Raw genomic sequence first — 14,615 nt, 5'->3', positions numbered from 1 at the left:
CACCTGGACAAATTACAGGGATGAGCAATCACCAACTATATGAAACTTAACAAGAGCAAGTGCTCAGGTAAAGCAACCCTGGATGTACAGACAGACTGTGGAATGAGACATTGGAAAGCAAACACATGGAAAGGGACATGGGGATCCAAGCTGATCATGAGTCTGGAGTGCCATGGCAGCCAGGAGGGCCACCCAAGTCCTGGGGGGCATCAGTCACAGCATCACCAGCCAGGCAAGGGAGGGGATTGTCCTGCTCTGCTCTGCACTGGGGCAGCCTCACCTTGAGTGCTGGGGGCAGGTCTGGGTGCCACAATATAAGAAAGATAGAAAGCTCCCCCAATGGAGCCTAGAGGGGTCTAGAGGGGAATCTGAGGACCTGAGGCAATGGTATGAAGTTGTGTCACTGCAGGTTTAGATTTGCTATCAGAAGAAGGTTCTTCACCCAGAGGGTGGTTAAGCACTGGAACAGGCTCCCCAAGTGTAGCAGGTTCAGTTTGTAAACCGAGCGGAAACAGCAATTAACTGTAGTGGTTTGGTTCAAAATATCCTTACTTACTTATTTTCCTTCTGTGAGATAAGAATTCAGAGAAAGCAAAGCAGGCACAAAACTTAAAAGAATATAAAAAGGTTTAATAACAGACCAAAAAGAAAGAAAAAAAGTCAGATTAAACCTTCAGAACACTTCTCCTCCCCCCACCTTTCTCCCTTCCCCACGTCAAAAGACAATCCTTGAGATTTTCAGTCAGTTTACCACCTCTATAATAATCTCTTTTTCAGTTCACTTAGGGAAAGGAGTCTCTCTTGCTCATGCTATGGAGACATCTCCACAAGAAACAGTTCTCTCATGGCTTCAATGTCACAGTAAGACAGCCGCCCGGGCTGGTTCTCTGCTCACATGTGAAAGTCCCTTCTCTCGTGATGCCTTTTCCTGGTCTTAAAATCAAGAGTCATACACGGTTAGAAGGGGAAAAAGGGATTTTACCTTGGTATTTATTTTAAGGATCCAGGTCAAATGCACCTCAAAGCCCACAGCAATGCACACCCCCAAAAGATCAGGTATAACATTATAGGTTTTACTCATTAGCTTATCTATCAAAAATTCCCCAATGAGATGCTCAAGTGAGCCCCCCTCCCCAAGGAACCTTCCCCTGGATGGTTCTATCTTGGTTTACAGAATGTGTTCTGGAGAGGACCTTGGGGTCTGGGGCACGCTGATCCCTGGCTACGAAGCTTCTAAAATGTTTAGTCTCTCAGTTTGACAAACAAGTCTAAGAATGTAGGCAAAAAGCACTAAGAATACAGAAGCTGTAAAAAGGTATAACAGGGGTATAAAAGAAAAGGCAAAAAATCTCCATGGCATCACTTGTCTTACAGCTTCCCCCACAACTGTTTTTGAGGGTTCAATCTTGAGCTACTGGGGTACCATTTTAAGGTTGAGCTGTTCAGAAAAAAAGGCTCTCTTCACCCATCTCTGGGAGCATCTTCATCCCTAGGAACAGAGGTCTTCTTCTTCCCTGGGAGCAAGGGTCTTCATCACTTTCATCTCTCTCTATTCAAGCTTCTCATCGAATCACAGCTACTTCAACATTTGCTCATTTCAGCACAGGTACTTTTGCTCACAGCTGCAATTTGAACACTCCACCCCCCCATGCTTTCATGAAATTACAATGGGTACTCTGATGTATCATAGCCCATCACCATAGCTTTACAACAGAATTTCAGCTTCTAGGTTTGAAGCTTCTTCCTCTTTCTCCTGTCTCAGGGTTTCAGTTCTTCCTTCTTCACTGATTCTGGTGTCTTTATGGTGTTTTCTTCACGTGCCTTCACCTTTCCTTTTCCTCTGACTTGGGAGAGGATTGATGTCTGCAGGCTTCATCTGTTCTGGAGGGAGCTTACAGCCCTACAAGGGTTAATGTCACCCGGCCCCGCAGCTGGAATTCCCTTATCGCTGTTGGTCACCTGCTCTTTGCCGGGCAGCGGCCTGAGATGAATTTCGGCCGCACTGGGTGAGGGCCGGCCTGGCCGAGCCGCGCTGCTGGCCCACCTGCACGGAGCAGGGCTGCGGGGGCTCTGGGGTGGCTGTCTCTCGGCCAGCCCGGCCTGCACTGATGGGGCTGTGCCGGGTGTCCAGCGAGCAGCAGCGGCTGAGATCTCAGCCAAGCTGCACTGCGGCCGACCCGGCCGGGCTGCACCGAGCAGGGCCCAGCCCCGCCCCTCTGGGCCACACTGCAGGCCCCCCCAGTTACCTGTCCGAGAGCCAGAAGCAAGAGAGCTTTCCCGGGCTTTGTTCGTTCTTAAATGTGGATCACAGAGGTGTGTCAAGCTTCTTAAGCGGCTTTAAAAAGTTGCCAATATTCAAACTGGCCAGTTGATTGGTTCTATTGGGTCTGGAGGAAGCTGTAAGCACGTCTTTGCAAAGAATCACTTTCGTGGCTGATGGAGCCCTCTTCAACTAAAAACCCAAACTACGCTAAACCATGACACTAGGGAAGTGGTTACAGCACCAAGCCTGACAGAGTTTAAGAAGTTTTTGGATAACGTTCCCAAGGTGTGATTTTAGGGATTTTAGGACAGTGCAGGGCCAGGAGTTGAACACAATGATCCCTGTGGGTTCCTTCCAACACAGGATATTCTGTAATTCCGTGATTCTTTGATCAGCAAACTCAGGCTTCTAAATATATGGGAATAGCTACAGTCAGTATTTATGCGCATGAAATCATTTGAATATTACCAAGATATTTTCCTGGGTTTGAATAGCGTGTAGCACTTGTTCCTCTCCTGCAGTCTGATGATACCTTATTGTTACAGTGGGGGTTACTGTAACACGCATATATCAAATCAGGAGTCCCGTGGAAAGGAAATATATATGGACAGATTCTTGGTAGGTGTTTCAGAGATGTTTATTTCTCCAGCCGCATGGCCGGGGCTCTGCCGAGGAACTCTCACAGTCTAGACCGAGGGTCCTTGCCCGCGAAGGGAAACGCAGAACAACCAATGGCAATCAAGGCTGACCAGGGGCAGGGAAACCCTGTGCCTCCCCTCAGGGCCCCTCTCCCAGGGCTACATGGTGGGGGGAGGAGACCCCGACACCTTATCTCTCTTTTATTGTATTTTTCAGGAATACAAACAAAAAAAAGAAGGCATTCTTAGTTAAGTAGTTCATATTCAGCTCCCAGGAGGTGATAGGAAAATTTTCTGTTTATTTAACAAATAGTCCAACTTCGTGGATTTCTGTGTAAAATATGTTTCTGCCCTGCTCCCAAGTGAATCCCACCATCATGAAAGAGCAAAAAATCAAATTGTACCTCCCTGAAATGTTAAAATCTGTCATTTTGCAATAATCTAGAGATAAAAATAAAGGCAAAACCTTAATTCTTAAGACCCCAACCTGAAGATTGTCTCTTAAAATAAATGTGTTGACACCTTGCCCCAAGACCACCAATACTGGCTGTACAGGCAAAATGCTGCCCACCTTCCATGCAAGATATGATTCTCGCAAATCACACTACCATCAGTGCAGCCAGGGGATGACAAGGCTCTTGGCTACCTTAGTATTTGAATGGTGGTCTGTTGCTTCCAGATCACCTGGTGTCACTAGCAATGATGGTTTCACTTATGCTCCTGCTTTTGCTGCCAGTGCATTGCTGTGTGGATGCTGCCTCATAAAATCTTTGTTTAAAACTCCATTACTCTTTGTATCCCAGACATGTAACAAATAAACTGGCTACAATAGAGGTATCACTCTCTTAGACCACTGCTCAGTGCAGAACTGTTTGCCATCAGTTTCCCCCATTATTATCAGGATACATTGGGGTGGGGAATTACATTGGAAAAAACCTTTCCAAAATCTGTATAATTCAATGGTTCCTTCTATGACCAGTTTTTTCTTAAGGCTCCATCATGAACACTAGGACCCTCTCTAGGGATCCAAGCTGAGATTTCATCTGATTCTTGTTCAAAATTAAATCATCTGGAGTCTAAAGAAATAGCAAGCATGGTTGTTCATAAATAGCCTGAACTGAAAACTATAAAATCAGCTAACAGACTAGATATGAGATTCAGAGCAAAGGAATAAAAATGTCCGAAGAGACAAAGAGGGAGACAAAGACAGTGTTTATGACCAAGTGTTTTCCAGAAAATTGCCTAAGAAAGGCCTGACATTAAGTCCTGTTTGAAGCTTCCCACAGCTTCAGCTGGGGCTACCCCACCACATTTTCAATGTCAAATATTGTGTTCTCTATCACATAACAGGACTGGGAGGTATAAAAATGGGCGTCCATGTTCCCATTAAGTGAGGGTCCTGAGTCCCAGGCTTTTGCTTTCTATATTTTATCTTGAGGCTACTTTTTAAGTTTAACTAAAAACCATTGCTTTCCCAGTAAGCTTGGGCTTCGTAGTCTGTTTAGGCACCAACAAGGAAAAGCGGAAAACTCAGTTGCAGGGCGTGAGATTAGCCAATATGAGATTTCAGGGGAAAATGCCCCCAAGAGCTACTATGCTGCTAAAGTGCAGAAAAGATTTCCAAATGTGGGGGAAGGAAAAGTCATAGCTGTTTTTCTCTGGAAGAAATGGGTTAGACTCTCATAAGTATAACAAAATCTGGATGACACTTGTCTTTGGTGTAAGCTCTAGCTCTAAATATACCACTGGTTTTCCATCTTATCCTTTTAAAATGGAGAGTTCAAAAATATCCAGAAATATGCAGTATTTACACGGTGACACTACTCTAGCTAGTATTTTAAATTCGAATTGGGGTGATGATTGGGGTACATATCAGCTGCATTAATCCAGAATGGGGCAGACTGTGTTCACCTGTCTAGGCCCCATCAAGCATGTGCCACACAGCAGCTGGTAACCTTGTCTGTTTTTCCTCTTCTGAAATGACTCTAATGACAAGAAAGGAGCATCTGCTGACCTCAAGGATGAGGTTCCCTGAAAATGCCTTCCAGAGACATGCTGATTTTTTTTTACCTGGTGCAGCTGAACAGTATTTGAGTGGTGTTGCTTCCCTGAAAGAGCCCAATCCAAGAGGCAGACCTTGGAGGCTAATCACTGCAAATTAATGATTTTTTTAATGCTTCAGACATTATTTCTTTAAGCAGCAACTGAAGGCCTGATTGCAAGTAAGAATGTTTGGTTGGTGGGACTTCTTCCAGTGTAACAGAGTAAGCCTAAAAAAGAATCAAGTGCATGCCTGCTCAAAGAAGTGATAGGACTTGGTGGAGCATCTGAGCAGACACTACACTATACAGCTCCAGAGTGACAAAAATGTAGAATGTTAATTTGTCCTCAAATGCAGACTGACAAAATGTAAGTCAATGAAACGATTTCAGTTAAAGAATAAGCACAACATATTTCATAAATTCCAGACGGCTGACCAGCTTTCTCACAGTGTGTCACAGAAGAGGTGCAGAATTGTGACTGATATAAATTCACAGAACTTCATCAAAAACAGTAGGGTTCCTCTAATTTAAACCAGCTGAGGATTGTGTCTCAAATCTTAGTCATAACAGCATGTTGTAAGCCAAGAGAAAATCGGTAGAGAAAATAACATTAAAAAATTGGTGCTGTGATGATTTTCAGTGATAAACAACTTATCATAAATATTTAAAATCCATTATAACTTTTTATTTATTTTTAAATACAGTATGCTAATTTTGTAATGTTAAAATCTGTAAGTCCACTTATTTGCATAATTGCTCCACTGCAGTTTGGTAAAAGTTTTTTTCGAGATACTCACTAGTGATAGTTGATTGTATGTTCAGTGAATGAAGAAAAAAACATACAAAAAGAAACCTTTCAATGCAAAATGCATTATAATAACTAACATAGATAGGAGGAAAGAAAAATTGCAATTTGGTTGAGGGCAGAGACAAGCTTTCCATAAATTAAAAGTGTATGCTGGGTGCTAAGACATGAAAATAGTCTGAGCTAACATTGAGTGAGATGCTCTGAGTAGAATGAATAGTGTTGCAGTGATTAAAATATTAACTGGTGGTTAACTGTAACTGGCAGCATTTCATTAAAAGTGATTTTTCCTAGAGATGGGAATAATGGCATCAACTAGAAAGAAAGAAGGAAAAAAGAATCTGGGAAAATACGTGACTCCTGTAGATTTTCTGTCTGATTTATTTACTAATTTTATCCTCCTACATAGTTACACTCTGTCCCAGGTCTGTGTACGTAGCACCCTCAAACTTCTGGGATTTTGAAGAGAGAAAGCTGGAAACACAAGTACCTAACAGCCAGCTGGGCAGAATCTGATGAAGCACTGATATGTAACAGGCTGTATCAGAGCTTCATCGGTCTACAGTCTCACACATGCAAAACAATTGTAAACCCAGTGGGAGAACTGAGTGAGAGTCTAACTCTGGTCACAGAGTCCTTAGACCCATCATTCCAAGAGCTGAAAAGCACAGGCACCAGGCATTCTCTGCCAATGGCAACACACTATGTGCAAGACTACCAGGACCTAACATTCCCAGGCGCCCATTTCAGCCCTGCTGAACATTTTACTGTATAATCCATTAGTTTAGAATGGCACAGAATATGGTTGAGACGTAGAAGCAATTATTTAAATTGTTTATTCCAAAATGTTTGTTTTAAAAATCCCACTGAAGACCTTTCCAGCTGCACTGTATATCAGATAACAGCAATGTGACACATGAAGAAACAGTTCTGAGTGGAAGTGCTAGTGCTCATCACACTACAAGAAGAATAGAATATGAAAACAGAACTACACAAAGTACCCTTCAGAAAAAGATCATGGAAAATTTTCATGAAAAGAGAAGAAGGCTGCTAGACCAGAAGTCCCCAGCTGAATAATGAGACTTCATTGAATAAACATCGAAAAATCTAAACTGTATTTTTCCACACTTTTGGAGGAAAAGTATTCTTTCTGCAGAGAGCTTGAAAAAGATCAACATCTTTTTGACATAAAATCTCAGAATCTTCCAGGATAAGATAACTTTAACATTCCACTACACTTAAGGTAAATACAGATGAGAGACCACAACCCAAATAATACAAGCTCTCAGTATTTAATCACAGGCACTCCTTAAACATTCAGTTTGGTATTGCAGGAGACAATGCAAGGTGAGGAAGGAAACATGGGAAATGGAAGCCTTCACATGAATGCCTTCCAGGGAGAAAGAGCATCTCTTGCTGAAAATGAAGGATGTTGAAATAATTTCAGAGGTTTTCTCAAGCAGAAATGACACGGCACTTCTGTCAAAGGAAGGTATCAGGTAGTATCTAACATAAACTGCAGCATCTAATTTGTGGTGGCCAGTGAACCTACGTTACAAGGCACAGAGAGTTCTCAGTAAGACAAGTCTCTAGTACCAAAAGAACGACTTTAGGTTAAGGTGACCAGAAAGGCTTCTCCCAGGATGCATTGGTCTGTTATGGTAATCTACCCCAGTTCGGCTTCCCCAGGTGCCTGCCAGACTCTACGCTTTGTCACTCCCCCAGAGCTTCCCCATTGGTCCCATTCCCCAGTCCCACCTTTTCCCCACCCCCAGATAAAACCTCTGAGTTCACCATTGTTCTTGCCTTTACCTCTGTAACCTTCGACAGTGCAGAAGCCGTAAATGCTCCTGTTGGAATACACACAAAGACCCTTCCCATCTCTTTGCCTCTGACTTTATACTGAAGCTAGCTGTGCGTTTGTGTGTGCATGTACACATGTGACCCCACGGAGCCGGACAGAGACAGTAATACTAACTCAAAGGAAGCAGATTCTGATAGGACTGTAATTGTCTGGACAGCCATAATGGGGTTGGAGATGTGCAGGCATCTCTTGCAGTGCGCAGGCTAGTAGTCAAGTCCATGTTGTGTCCAGCACCAGCAGAGATGTCCATAGCTGTAAAGATACATAGCACAGAGACAGTTGAAGAACTGTAAGAGATACAGTTCTCTATTCTATCCATAAAACTTTAACAGCATGACTAATTCCAAACACAAATTAAATCCATACTTTCAAGAGCACATTACTTATGGTTCTGTCTGAAAAGGATAAAAAAATCAAAGGTGCGTATCTGCTGGGAGGCACTTCACACTTGAGAGGTAAAAAGGAGTTTCTGTGCTCTCTTTAATTTAGCTGACGTATTACCTTAGAGTTCACTCTATATATGTTTGTGCAGCATTTGATGCAGATTAACCTTCAACCTTGACAAATCCAGCATAAGTAAACAGATATGGTGACAAATCCAGTTATAACTTGCAAAGGCTGTGTTTATATGTTGTGTAGGGGCAACAACAGAAAACAAGCAAAACAACCAGTGGTTCTGTAGGTTTTATTTCGTAATTAAGCAAAGACAGTGCCATTTCAAATATTTAACCATACTAAAATTGTGATTGTTAAATGAAGAGGGTGATAAGAGCTGTGAAACCTGAGCTTTTTCTTCCTCCTAGATACCAGCAACTCCAGTGACCTGGTACAGAGGAAGGAAATGCTGCTTTTCAGAAACCTCAGTTAGTATGTGCCTGACCCATTTCCAGAGCTCAAAGTTAATTACTTTTTTCTTGCACCCAGACCAGCTGGTATTCAACACATAACTGAGTTACTAAAGCCTCATACCTAGAGTATCATGCAACAAATCTGGCTTCCCAGCTCAAGAGCAGTCACACAATAACAACTCCCACTCTGTTGACTTTTTCACTACAGGAAAAGGGAAACTGTTATAGAGGTGTATTACCTATGCCCTGTCAACTGATACAGTGAAGAAATTACAGTCCTGGACTGGCTGGACCCTCTCATTTTTAGATTGTACTTCATAATAAATGAGACTTGTTGGCAACTACAAGTCCAGCAGCTACCAAAGTTCTCTTTTTTCGTAACAGCATCAAGAAAGCCTTCCATTTCCAAGTCTGTCAGCTGAGTGCTTTTTCTCAGCTCTTACTTTCTGCCTCCCTTTTTTAAAAGGATACTCAGAGTTTGCATTGAAACTAATAGCAATACAGGGGCTAGAAAGCAAGCCAGATGTTCTAGGGCTTTATTAGTTTTGTAAACATTGGGTTCCTGTGTGCCAAAACTACTAATTTTAATATTTTTCTTTTTCTATCAGCAGACACACTGCTTTTGGCATAAGGCTTGCAGTGCTTGCTCAAAGCAGTTTTTGTCAGTCGTTGTCTGGTGCAGTCATTGGAAGCTGCTGTTGCCTCACTTTGCACAGTTGCACCTGGCAGATGTCTCCATTTCTTAGTTCTTAGCTCTTAGTTGTCTTCTCACTGAACTTAACTCAATTATCTCATTTGTTTTGAACAAGAACAGCACCATTCTGTGTCAAAATGCATGGCTCCTGAATTTCAGCCTGAATTTATTTCTTGGAATGGTTATTAGTGGGGCCTATTAATCAATTCTTGTTGGAGGCAATTATAAACAACTTATTCTAAATTTGAAAGTGTTTTGGTCGAATGAAGAACTATAATCTTACATCAAGGAAAACATATTCTAGATCAAAACAACTGGTGCTTTGCGGGTGTTTCACACAGCAGTTATGGTGTAGAGTCTCAGAGCTGAGACTACCTCCTGCTTCTCTGGGAAAAAAACCAAATGTCAAGTAGCAACCATTGCACTAGCTTATCATTCAGTTTAACAACAATGTGAACATTACTGTTAGACACTGTAGAACAAAATTCTTACCATATACTCTGTTCTCAGGAAGCCCCACCTGGAGTACTGCGTGCACTTCTGGTGGCACCAACAAAAGGATGCGAAACTGTTGGAGCAAGTCCAGAGGCAGGCCACAAAGTTGACAAGGGGCCTAGGGCACCTCCAGTATGGAGAAAGGGTGAGGGAGTTGGACTATTTGGCCTGGAGAAGAGAAAGCTGTGTGGAGATCTCATAGCAACCTTCCAGTATCTGAAGGGTCCTACAGGGACTTTTCATCAGGAACTGTAGGGGTAGGACAAGGAGTAATGGGTACAAACTGAAAGAGGGCATGTTTAGGTTAGATATACAGATAGAATTCTTTACTGTGAGTGATGAGACACTGGAACAGGTTGCCCAGAGAAGCTGCAGATGGCCCATCCCTGGAAATGTTCAAAGCCAGGTTGGGTGGGGCAATCTGGTCTAGTGGGAGATGTCCCTCTTCATGGCAGGGCAGTTGGGACTCGGTGATATTTAAGGTCCCTTCTAAACCAAATCACTCAATGATTTTATGATTCTATGATAATGTGGCAGATGTAAAGGTCAGCTGAAATGTCCACTGCATAACAATGCAGAGACTTTTATTTACCACCTGTGAATTCTCTTTGACAAAGGACACTGTGAAAAGAACAGTATTCTTGAATGCCTGCATAAAACTGTATTTCTAACTCTTCAAATGAAGTTAGATCAGATTTCTCTTCATCTGTCAGCCAGGGAAGTGCATTGTTAAAACCAACATGCCACCTACAGCAGCACTCTCTGGACAAGGGATTAAATGGAGCAAGGATAGTGGATTTCCTCTTCCTCCACATGAAGAGGAACGGCGTGAGAAACAATGTCTGCTTTTAAAAGGAAAACTGCTAAATAAATAAAGTTACATCTGACTTTCAACGATGAAAAAGGGTACAACACAAAGAATGAGGGATTTGGTTGTGCTTTTTTAAGTGCTTAATTCTTCCTCATTGCTTCTACACAGTGTGGGAGTACCCTGGAGGGAAAACAAATCTGCTTGTGAGAAAGAACCATGAAACAGGATAAAACAGGGAGAAGATCTGCTGCTTGCTGTTGAGGGGTTGTGGTGCATGTAGAGGAACTGCTGAGAGTACGATGAAGTAGGCAGGTCTCAGGGGAGAAAGGAAAGGCACTTTCTAGGGTCTGGAACTAGCTAAGCGCTTTGCTGCAAGCCAGAAAGCCTCTCAGCTGTCAGGAGCCATGCCTAAATGCAAGATGTTTCTTCTAAAGGGACACAGTGAATTCAAAAAAGTGCATGTGTACCCCTTACATTTCTAGCCTGTCACAGCACATTAACTAGACTTTCTTACACTTGCTAAGTTGAGAATCCTAGCTTACATTCTAATAATACTGTTTCTACACAATAGTAGTTTCATTTAAATCCTTTTGGTGTCCATCAGGTTGCTCCATACAGGAGGGAGTTTGGGCATAGATGACTGGGAGTCACAGCAGACTTGGACAGCTGTGACAAAAAGATACATGGGAAGACAGGGTTGAATGTAAATGCAGGGGTCCAATTTATGTAAAGGCATATGTTATATTGAAAATGGGCTATGGCTGAAGAAGAAAGGGCTGGAATAGTTCCAGTACATGTCTGCAGTCACTAGAATGGAGTCCAGTACAATTCCATGGTGATTACCTGAAAAGGATCACTGACTCCAACTCTTACCCTCACATAGGACACCCCAAAGAATCACACCATGTGCCTGAGAGTATTGTCCAAACACTTCTTGACCTCTGTCAGGCTTGGTCCTGTGACCACTTCCCTGGGGAGCCTGTTCCAGTGCCCAGCTACCCTCTGGGTGAAAAATCTTTTCCTGATATCCAACTTAAACCTCCCTGACACAACTTCAGGCCATTCCCGTGGGTGCTGTCACTGCTCACCACAGAGAAGAGATCAGTGCCTGCCCCTCCTCTTCCCCTCACAAGGAAGTTGTAACTGCAATGAGGTCTCCCCTCAGTCTCCTCCATGCTGAACAGACCAAGTGATCTCAGCCACTCCTCATATGGCTTCCCCTCAAGGCCCTTCACCATCTCCATCCTTTCTGTGTAATGAGAACTAAAATCACGAACTGCAGCTTTCTCTTGCTAAAGGAGATCTACAAAAAATGACTCAGTCTCTTGCTTTGCCATGGTCTCCCTGTGCACCCCTGCTGAGCTGGACTAACACACTGTCATGTACATGGGCACTGCTGTACAATGTGGCTGTGTGGTGTCTTAGAAAATGAAGAGAGCAACACTCTGTGGAAAAGCTAAAAGCTTTCTTTTAAAACATTTCTGTTACAATCTTGTGAGGAGAACTCAGAAGGTATCAGATATTTTCCTTACACCCTTAGCAATTCTTTGTGAAATGAGTCTGAAAACCTGATTACCAAATAAAGCTCTCAACTCTCTTCGTCATAAGCACCACTCCACACTCCCATGCAGGACCAAACTTATTCGTCATGGGTTTCTCAAAATTAGAAGAATATCTGAGTTCAAAAATAACACTCAGGTTTAAAAGATCCAAACCATTTCTGTAAGCCTTTTGGAAAGAAAGCTTTCTAGGCTAAATTCTTCCCTGCATTTGCAATGGTCATTGGACTTGCAAGCACTTCTGGAATACAAAAAGCACCACAGATGTTAACTCGCTCATTAATTACAGCAGTTTTAATCCTCTGAGTTACAATAATGTGTTTTTCCTGAAAAACACTGTGCTTTCTACTTTTGAAGAATGGTACAGCCTAGTCATGCCATCACCCAATTGTGAGCTCCTTAGGACAGTCAATAATCCCTTCTTCTCAGATCTTTTTCTCTATTGCCTTGTTCACGTATTGAATACATGTGTCATCCTCCTAACTGGCATACTTACAAGGTGGGAACATCATCCGGTCTAAATTAGGACCATGGTTTCTCTACACAGTATCTGATGAACTGATGCTTGAAGGCCAGATAAAACTTCATTAACCAATTTCTTTGACCTTATGAGTAGCAAAGGCAGTGAGATTTTCACAGGCTCTTGTATTACAAGCGAAAGAAGTATGCCAAGTAGCTGGCTTAGTTTCTAGCCACTTTAGTTATAAAAGAGAATGGGTAAGATCTTGCTAGATGTAGTGGTGATATTAACATGGTAATTAAGAGTTTGTACAGTGCATCCCCTTCTAAGAAGAATAAATGTCATCTAAATTATCACATATGCCCAAATCCATGGTAAAGTTGCCCCTAATAAACACAGAAGCATTTGCATGCCAAAACTATTTTAGTTATGGTCCAAAGGAAGCATGACATTTGGCCATTTTAATATCGTGTCACTGTGATTCCACAGAACATTTGCCACATTTGTCTCCAGATTTTCCATTTCCACCTTCTGACTGGAAACAAATTACTTTTGGTTACATATGGCAATGTGTCATACAGAAAGCAAAATTGAACATAAATTAAGTATTTATTTTTCTAGGGACATTCTCCTTAGATATGTGCACCTTGGATATGTTTATTTAAGAGTCAAAAAAAATTTGAAAAAAATTCCCTTGTGACATGCTTTTCCTCCAGCGAACGATGCAGCTGAGAAAGTTAGAAGGTTTTCAGGTGTACTGAGTTGACTGCTATTTACTAGACTTTAAATGATGTAGATGGTAAAACAGTGCCAACATCCAAAAGCCTCTGTCTCAAAACACAACTTGATAAACACAGTTCAAAGGAATCAAACCAATTTTCTTCTTCATGTCTCCTTCGCTTCTTCCCAGAACTGCTTCTGCATGTTGGAAGTTTGTTATATGCTGCACATCTCCCAAGGCATAAAAATTTTCCTGTGTGCTGAGAGAAAAAAAAATTAGTAAGTCAGGTAGAATAACTGTAACAGTCAAACATGTAGGGCAAATCCTAGTGTACACCTGTATAAGCACGGCACTCATCATATGTAATCTGCAACAGGTAAATGCAAAATGATGGTTTAGGAGCTCCAGAAAGCAGTCCATTTCTAACATAGAGTAAATTATATAAAATATTAATCAAACTCCTCAAAATGTACCCTGACAAGCAGTGTTAAACACTTTTCAAAATTATATCTCTTAAATTATTCTTTTTTACTGGAAATTTAAGCTATACATAAATAACATGTTTAAATATCTCAGTAAATTTCATTCTCAAGTAATCAAAGTGGTGTGCTGCTACTGAAGATGAGAATCACTGTGAAGGAACATAAGACTCAACATGTATCTGCAAGTTAGTAAAATCTGTGTGTGGGAGGAAGCCACAGAAATTTATTCAGGCTCCTGCTTTAGTTCAGAGCACCAGTCTGAATTATACCAGAAAGCAAAATTCAGCCTGGATAAAGAATGTCAGCAGCTGTCTCAGATAATAATAGAGAGGAGATTTAAGCATTTTGAGAAGTTGTTTCTGGAAGACAGGTATACAGATATCATTTCCACATTTGAGGGCGAGGGGGGCATTTTTACTTTGCTTTGTTTTGTTTTAATTTAGGCACATCTATTGATTTTCTTTTTGCAAGCAAAACTGTACTTTTCTTAAAATAATCTCTTTCAGAAGTATGATGAGTAAAACTGTAATATGAAGATCTATCCTGGCCAAATCCTCAACTTCTTTTACTTTTTCTCCCTACCTAGTAACTGGATACTTCATCTGTATTTCCCTTGACCCCAGACACACAGAATTGTCATGTTGCAGGAAACAGAAAATATTGAGTTTCAAAGGACTGAAAAAAAAAGTTTCAGGAAAGAATTAGGACCACTTAAAGATGAGGTAAAGTTACAGTGGAAAGAGTCAAACATTCAAGGTTATAAATGAGTGAATTTCCAAATCCAACATTTGCTACAGAATGATATTCAAGATGCCACTTTGCAAAGTGGTGAGTGGTGATGCTGTGATAATATCTCTGCATAAGGCCTCATACAATGTTTTCTGGTTTGTTTTTCTTCCCAGGGTAATGGATCAATACTGAAGACAGTCATGA

At 41.7% G+C, this 14,615-nt stretch overlaps 1 long non-coding RNA gene across 1 annotated transcript; it reads right to left on the bottom strand.

Annotated features, from left to right (window-relative positions):
• Positions 1-878: 878 nt before the first annotated feature.
• LOC116437724 lies at positions 879-1,477 on the bottom strand. The gene is made up of 3 exons (XR_004237430.1): positions 1,364-1,477; positions 1,143-1,148; positions 879-907 (listed from the first exon to the last, which is right to left on the bottom strand). It is a non-coding gene; the product is annotated as an uncharacterized LOC116437724 (long non-coding RNA).
• Between the last annotated feature and the right edge of the window lie 13,138 nt (positions 1,478-14,615).

This window comes from Corvus moneduloides, chromosome Z (assembly GCF_009650955.1).
Source record: "Corvus moneduloides isolate bCorMon1 chromosome Z, bCorMon1.pri, whole genome shotgun sequence".
Lineage (NCBI taxonomy): Eukaryota > Metazoa > Chordata > Aves > Passeriformes > Corvidae > Corvus > Corvus moneduloides.
The sequence above is the reverse complement of the archived record's forward strand: the minus strand, read 5'-3'. Positions and strand labels throughout refer to the sequence as shown.